This window comes from Megachile rotundata, chromosome 13, assembly GCF_050947335.1.
Source record: "Megachile rotundata isolate GNS110a chromosome 13, iyMegRotu1, whole genome shotgun sequence".
NCBI lineage: Eukaryota > Metazoa > Arthropoda > Insecta > Hymenoptera > Megachilidae > Megachile > Megachile rotundata.
In genome coordinates this window covers 545,001-552,500 of record NC_134995.1, presented here as the reverse complement: position 1 = coordinate 552,500, position 7,500 = coordinate 545,001, and positions in this window count along the sequence as shown.

The window sequence follows — 7,500 nt, the reverse complement described above, 5'->3', positions numbered from 1 at the left end:
TCTCTGTCTCTGTCTCAGTCTCAGTCTCTGTCCCTGTCTCCGTCTCTGTCTCTGTCACTGCTTGTATCTGTCTCTGTCTGTCGCTGTCTCTGTCTCTGTCTGTCTCTGTCTGTGCGTGTCTCTGTCTCTGTCTCTGCCGCACACTCTGTCTCTGTCTCTGTCTATCTCTGTCTCCGTCTGTCACTGTCCCTGTCTCTGTTTGTCTCTGTCTGTGTGTGTCTCTGTGTGTGTCTGTGTGTCTCTGTCTCTGTCTGCCTCTGTCTGTCTCTGTCGGTCTCTGTCTCAGTCTCTGTCTCTGTCTCTGTCTGACTCTGTCTCTGTCTCAGTCTCTGACTGACTCTGACGCTGTCTGTCTCTGTCTGTCTCTGTCTTTGTCTGCGTCTGCCTGTCTCTGTCTGTCTCTGTCTCTGTCTCTGTCTCTGTCTCTATCTCTGTCTCTGTCTCTGTCTCTGTCCCTGTCTCTGTCTCTGTCTCTGTCTCTGTCTCTGTCTCTGTCTCTGTCTCTGTCTCTGTCTCTGTCTCTATCTCTGGCTCTGTCTCTGTCTCTGTCCCTGTCCCTGCCTGTCTCTGTCTCTGTCTCTGTCTCTATCTCCGTCTCTGTCTCTGTCTCTGTCTCTGTCTCTGTCTCTGTCTCTGTCTCTGTCTCTGTCTCTGTCTCCGTCTCCGTCTCCGTCTCTGTCTCTGTCTCTGTCTCTGTCTCTGTCTCTGTCTCTGTCTCTGTCTCTGTCTCTGTCTCTGTCTCTGTCTCTGTCCCTGTCTCTGTCTCTGTCTCTGTCACTGCCTGTATCTGTCTCTGTCTGTCGCTGTCTCTGTCTCTGTCTGTCTCTGTCTGTGCGTGTCTCTGTCTCTGTCTGTCGCTGTCGGTCTCTGTCTCAGTCTCTGTCTCTGTCTGTCTCTGTGTGTCACTGTCATTTCTGCCTCTGTCTCTGTCTCTGACTGACTCCGTCTCTGTCTCTGTTTCTGTCTGCGTCTGCCTGTCTCTGTCTCTGTCTTTGCCTCTGTCTCTGCCTCTGTCTATGTCTCTGCCTCTGCCTCTGTTCGTTTCTGTCTCTGTCTCCGTCTCTGTCTCTGTCTCTGCCTCTGTCTCTGTCTCTCTCTCTGTCTCTACGTGTGTCCGTTTCTGTCTCTGTCTCTGTCTCTGTCTCTGTCTCTGTCTCTGTCTCTGTCTCTGTCTCTGTCTCTGTCTCTGTCTCTGTCTCTGTCTCTGTCTCTGTCTCTGTCTCTGTCTCTGTCTCTGTCTCTGTGTCTGCCTCCCTCTATGTCTGTGTCTCTGTCTCTGTCTCTGTCTCTGACTGACTCTGTCGCTGTCTGTCTCTGTCTCTGTCTGTCACCGTGTCTGTCTGTCTCTGTCTCTGTCTGTCTATGTTCCTGTCTGTCTCTGTCTGCGACTGTCTCTGTTTGTCTCTGTCTCTGTCTATCTCTGTCTCTGTCTGTCGCTGTCTCTGTCTCTGCCTGTCTCCGTCTGTGTGTGTCTCTGTGTGTCTCTGTCTCTGTCGGTCTCTGTCACTGTCTCTGTCTCTGTCTCTGTCTCTGTCTCTGTCTCTGTCTCTGTCTCTGTCACTGTCTCTGTCTCTGTCTCTGTCTCTGTCTCTGTCTCTGTCTCTGTCTGTCTCTGTGTGTCACTGTCATTTCTGTCTATGTCTCTGTCTGTGTCTCTGACTGATTCTGTCGCTGTCTGTCTCTGTCTTTGTCTGTCCCTGTCTCTGCCTGTCTCTGTCTCTGTCCGTCTCTGTCTCTGTCTGTCTATGTCCCTGTCGGTCTCTGTCTCTGTCCCTGTCTGTCTCTGTCTGTGTGTGTCTCTGTGTGTCCCTGTCTCTGTCTGTCTCTGTCGGTCTCTGTCTCAGTCTCGGTCTCTGTCTCTGACTGACTCCGTCTCTGTCTCTGTCTCTGTCTGCGTCTGCCTGTCTCTGTCTCTGTCTCTGCCTCTGTCCCTGCCTCTGTCTCTGTCTCTGCCTCTGCCTCAGTCCGTTTCTGTCTCTGTCTCTGTCTCTGTCTCTGTCTCTGTCTCTGCCTCTGTCTCTGTCTCTGTCTCTGTCTCTATGTGTGTCCGTTTCTGTCTCTGTCTCTGTCTCTGTCTCTGACTCTGTCTCTGTCTCTGTCTCTGTCTCTGTCTCTGTCTCTGTCTCTGTCTCTGTCTCTGTCTCCGTCTCTGTCTCTGTCTCTGCCTCTGTCTCTGTCCCTGTCTCTATCTCTGTCTGTTTCTGTCTCTGTATCTGTCTCTGCCTCTGTCTATGTCTCTGTCCCTGACTGACTCTGTCTCTGTCTGTCTCTGTGTGTCTCTGTCATTCCTGTCTCTGTCTCTGTCTCTGGCTCTGTCTCTGACTGACTCTGTCTCTGTCGGTCTCTGTGTGCTTCTGTCATTTCTGTCTCTGTCTCTGTCTCTGGCTCTGTCTCTGTCTGTCTCTGTGTGTCTCTGTCATTTCTGTCTCTGTCTCTGTCTCTGGCTCTGTCTCTGTCTGTCTCTGTGTGTCTCTGTCATTTCTGTCTCTGTCTCTGTCTCTGGCTCTGTCTCTGACTGACTCTGTCTCTGTCTGTCTCTGTGTGTCTCTGTCATTTCTGTCTCTGTCTCTATCTCTGTCCGTTTCTGTCTCTGAATCTGTCTCTGCCTCTGTCTCTGTCTCTGTCTCTGCCTCTGTCTCTGTCTCTGTCTCTGTCTCTGTCTCTGTCTCTGTCTCTGTCTCTTTCTCTGTCTCTGTCTCTGTCTCTGTCTCTGTCTCTGTGTCTGCCTCCCTCTATGTCTGTGTCTCTGTCTCTGTCTCTGTCTCTGTCTCTGTCTCTGTCCCTGTATCTGTCTCTGTCTCTCTCTGTCTCTGTCGCTGTCTCTGTCTCTGTGTCTGTCTCTGTCTCTGTCTCTGCCCCTGTCTCTGTCTCTGTCTCTCTCTCTGTCCCTGTCTCTGTCTCTGTCTCTCTCTCTGACTGACTCCGTCTCTGTCTCTGTCTCTGTCTCTGTCCCTGTCTCTGTCTCTGTCTCTCTCTCTGTCTCTGTCTCTGTCTCTGTCTCTGTCTCTGTCTCTGTCTCTGTCTCTGTCTCTGTCTCTGTCTGTGTCTCTGTCTCTGTCTCTGTCTCTGTCTCTGTCTCTGTCTCTGTCTCTGTCTCTGTCTCTGTCTCTGTCTCTGTCTCTGTCTCTGCCTCTGTCTCTGTCCCTGTCTCTATCTCTGTCTGTTTCTGTCTCTGTATCTGTCTCTGCCTCTGTCTCTGTCTATGTCCCTGTCTGCCTCTGTCTGCGACTATCTCTGTTTGTCTCTGTCTCTGTCTATATCTGTCTCTTCTGTCGCTGTCTCTGTCTCTGTCTGTCTATGTCTGTGTGTGTCTCTGTGGGTCTCTATCTCTCTCTGTCTCTGTCTGTCTCTGTCTGTTTTTCTCGGTCTGTGTCTCAGTCTCTATCTCTGTCTCTGACTGACTCCGTCCCAGCCTCTGTCCCTGTCTGTCTCTGTCTCTGTCTGCGTCTGCCTGTCCCTGTCTCTGTCTGTCTCGGTCTCTGTCTGCGTCTGTCTCTGTCTCTGTCTCTATCTCTATCTCTGTCTCTGTCTCTGTCCCTGTCTCTGCCTCTGTCTCTGTCTCTGTCTCTGTCTCTGTCTCTGTCTCTGTCTCTGTCTCTGTGTCTGTCTCTGTCTCTGTCTCTGTCTCTGTCTTTGTCTCTGCCTCTGCCTCTGTCCCTGTCTCTATCTCTGTCTGTTTCTGTCTCTGTATCTGTCTCTGCCCCTGTCTCTGTCTATGTCCCTGTCTGCCTCTGGCTGCGACTGTCTCTGTTTGTCTCTGTCTCCGTCTATATCTGTCTCTGTCTGTCGCTGTCTCTGTCTCTGCCTGTCGCTGTCTGTGTGTGTCTCTGTGTGTCTCTGTCTCTGTCTGTCGCTGTCGGTCTCTGTCTCCGTCTCTGTCTCTGTCTCTGTCTCTGTCTCTGTCTCTGTCTCTGTCTCTGTCTCTGTCTCTGTCTCTGTTTCTGTCCCTGTCTCTGTCTCTGTCTCTGTCACTGCCTGTATCTGTCTCTGTCTGTCGCTGTCTCTGTCTCTGTCTGTCTCTGTCTGTGCGTGTCTCTGTCTCTGTCTGTCGCTGTCGGTCTCTGTCTCAGTCTCTGTCTCTGTCTGTCTCTGTGTGTCACTGTCATTTCTGCCTCTGTCTCTGTCTCTGACTGACTCCGTCTCTGTCTCTGTTTCTGTCTGCGTCTGCCTGTCTCTGTCTCTGTCTTTGCCTCTGTCTCTGCCTCTGTCTATGTCTCTGCCTCTGCCTCTGTTCGTTTCTGTCTCTGTCTCCGTCTCTGTCTCTGTCTCTGCCTCTGTCTCTGTCTCTCTCTCTGTCTCTACGTGTGTCCGTTTCTGTCTCTGTCTCTGTCTCTGTCTCTGTCTCTGTCTCTGTCTCTGTCTCTGTCTCTGTCTCTGTCTCTGTCTCTGTCTCTGTCTCTGTCTCTGTCTCTGTCTCTGTCTCTGTCTCTGTCTCTGTCTCTGTCTCTGTCTCTGTCTCTGTCTCTGTGTCTGCCTCCCTCTATGTCTGTGTCTCTGTCTCTGTCTCTGTCTCTGACTGACTCTGTCGCTGTCTGTCTCTGTCTCTGTCTGTCACCGTGTCTGTCTGTCTCTGTCACTGTCTGTCTATGTTCCTGTCTGTCCCTGTCTGCGACTGTCTCTGTTTGTCTCTGTCTCTGTCTATCTCTGTCTCTGTCTGTCGCTGTCTCTGTCTCTGCCTGTCTCCGTCTGTGTGTGTCTCTGTGTGTCTCTGTCTCTGTCGGTCTCTGTCACTGTCTCTGTCTCTGTCTCTGTCTCTGTCTCTGTCTCTGTCTCTGTCTCTGTCTCTGTCTCTGTCTCTATCTCTATCCCTGTCTCTGTCTCTGTCTCTGTCTCTGCCTCTGTCTCTGTCTCTGTCTCTGTCTCTGTTTCTGTCTCTGTATCTGTCTCTGCTCCTGTCTCTGTCTATGTCCCTGTCTGCCTCTGTCTGCGACTGTCTCTGTTTGTCTCTGTCTCTGTCTATATCTGTCTCTGTCTGTCGCTGTCTCTGTCTCTGTCTGTCTCTGTCTGTGTGTGTCTCTGTGTGTCTCTGTCTCTGTCTGTCGCTGTCGGTCTCTGTCTCAGTCTCTGTCTCTGTCTCTGTCTGACTCTGTATCTGCCTCAGTCTCTGACTGACTCTGTCGCTGTTAGTCTCTGTCTCTGTCTGTCTCTGTCTCTGTCTGTCTCTGTGTGTCACTGTCATTTCTGTCTATGTCTCTGTCTCTGACTGACTCCGTCTCTGTCTCTGTCTCTGTCTGCGTCTGCCTCTGTCTCTGTCTCTGTCTCTGCCTCTGCCTCTGTCCGTTTCTGTCTCTGTCTCTGTCTCTGTCTCTGCCTCTGTCTCTGTCTCTGTCTCTGTCTCTGCCTCTGCCTCTGTCTCTGTCTCTGCCTCTGTCTCTGTCTCTGTCCCTGTCTGTCGCTGTCTCTTTCTCCGCCTGTCTCTGTCTGTGTGTGTCTCTGTCTATCTCTGTCGGTCTCTGTCTCTGTCTCTGCCGCACTCTCTGTCTCTGTCCCTGTCTATCTCTGTCTCTGTTTGTCGCTGTCTCTGTCACTGTCTGTCTCTGTCTGTTTCTGTCGGTCTGTGTCTCAGTCTCTGTCTCTGTCTCTGACTGACTCCGTGTCTGTCTCTGTCTCTGACTGACTCCGTCTCTGTCTCTGTCTCTGTCTGTCTCTGTGTCTGTCTGCGTCGGCCTGTCTCCGTATCTGTCTCTGCCTCCCTCTCTGTCTCTCACTCTGTCTCTGTCTCTGACTGACTCTGTCGCTGTCTGTATCTGTATCTGTCTGTCACTGTCTCTGTCTGTCTCTGTCTCGGTCTCTGTCTCTGTCTCTGTCTCTGTCTCTGTCTCTGTCTCTGTCTCTGTCTCTGTCTCTGTCTCTGTCTCTGTCTCTGTCTCTGTCTCTGCCTCTGTCTCTGTCTCTGTCTCTGTCTCTGCCTCTGTCTCTGTCTCTGTCTCTGTGTCTGTCTCAGTCTCTGTCTCTGTCCCTGTCTCTGTCTCTGTCTCTATAACTGCCTGTATCTGTCTCTGTCTGTCGCTGTCTCTGTCTCTGTCTGTCTCTGTCTGTGTGTGTCTCTGTGTGTCTCTGTCTCTGTCTGTCGCTGTCGGGCTCTGTCTCTGTCTCTGTCTCTGTCTCTGTCTCTGTCTGACTCTGTCTCTGCCTCAGCCTCTGACTGACTCTGTCGCTTTTAGTCTCTGTCTCTGTCTCTGTCTCTGTCTGTCTCTGTGTGTCACTGTCATTTCTGTCTATGTCTCTGTCTGTGTCTCTGACTGATTCTGTCGCTGTCTGTCTCTGTCTTTGTCTGTCCCTGTCTCTGCCTGTCTCTGTCTCTGTCCGTCTCTGTCTCTGTCTGTCTATGTCCCTGTCAGTCTCTGTCTCTGTCCCTGTCTGTCTCTGTCTGTGTGTGTCTCTGTGTGTCCCTGTCTCTGTCTGTCTCTGTCGGTCTCTGTCTCAGTCTCGGTCTCTGTCTCTGACTGACTCCGTCTCTGTCTCTGTCTCTGTCTGCGTCTGCCTGTCTCTGTCTCTGTCTCTGCCTCTGTCCCTGCCTCTGTCTCTGTCTCTGCCTCTGCCTCAGTCCGTTTCTGTCTCTGTCTCTGTCTCTGTCTCTGTCTCTGTCTCTGCCTCTGTCTCTGTCTCTGTCTCTGTCTCTATGTGTGTCCGTTTCTGTCTCTGTCTCTGTCTCTGACTCTGTCTCTGTCTCTGTCTCTGTCTCTGTCTCTGTCTCTGTCTCTGTCTCTGTCTCCGTCTCTGTCTCTGTCTCTGCCTCTGTCTCTGTCCCTGTCTCTATCTCTGTCTGTTTCTGTCTCTGTATCTGTCTCTGCCTCTGTCTATGTCTCTGTCCCTGACTGACTCTGTCTCTGTCTGTCTCTGTGTGTCTCTGTCATTCCTGTCTCTGTCTCTGTCTCTGGCTCTGTCTCTGACTGACTCTGTCTCTGTCGGTCTCTGTGTGTCTCTGTCATTTCTGTCTCTGTCTCTGTCTCTGGCTCTGTCTCTGTCTGTCTCTGTGTGTCTCTGTCATTTCTGTCTCTGTCTCTGTCTCTGGCTCTGTCTCTGTCTGTCTCTGTGTGTCTCTGTCATTTCTGTCTCTGTCTCTGTCTCTGGCTCTGTCTCTGACTGACTCTGTCTCTGTCTGTCTCTGTGTGTCTCTGTCATTTCTGTCTCTGTCTCTATCTCTGTCCGTTTCTGTCTCTGAATCTGTCTCTGCCTCTGTCTCTGTCTCTGTCTCTGCCTCTGTCTCTGTCTCTGTCTCTGTCTCTGTCTCTGTCTCTGTCTCTGTCTCTGTCTCTGTCTCTGTCTCTGTCTCTGTCTCTGTGTCTGCCTCCGTCTATGTCTGTGTCTCTGTCTCTGTCTCTGTCTCTGTCTCTGTATCTGTCTCTGTATCTGTCTCTGTCTCTCTCTGTCTCTGTCGCTGTCTCTGTCTCTGTGTCTGTCTCTGTCTCTGTCTCTGCCCCTGTCTCTGTCTCTGTCTCTCTCTCTGTCCCTGTCTCTGTCTCTGTCTCTCTCTCTGACTGACTCCGTCTCTGTCTC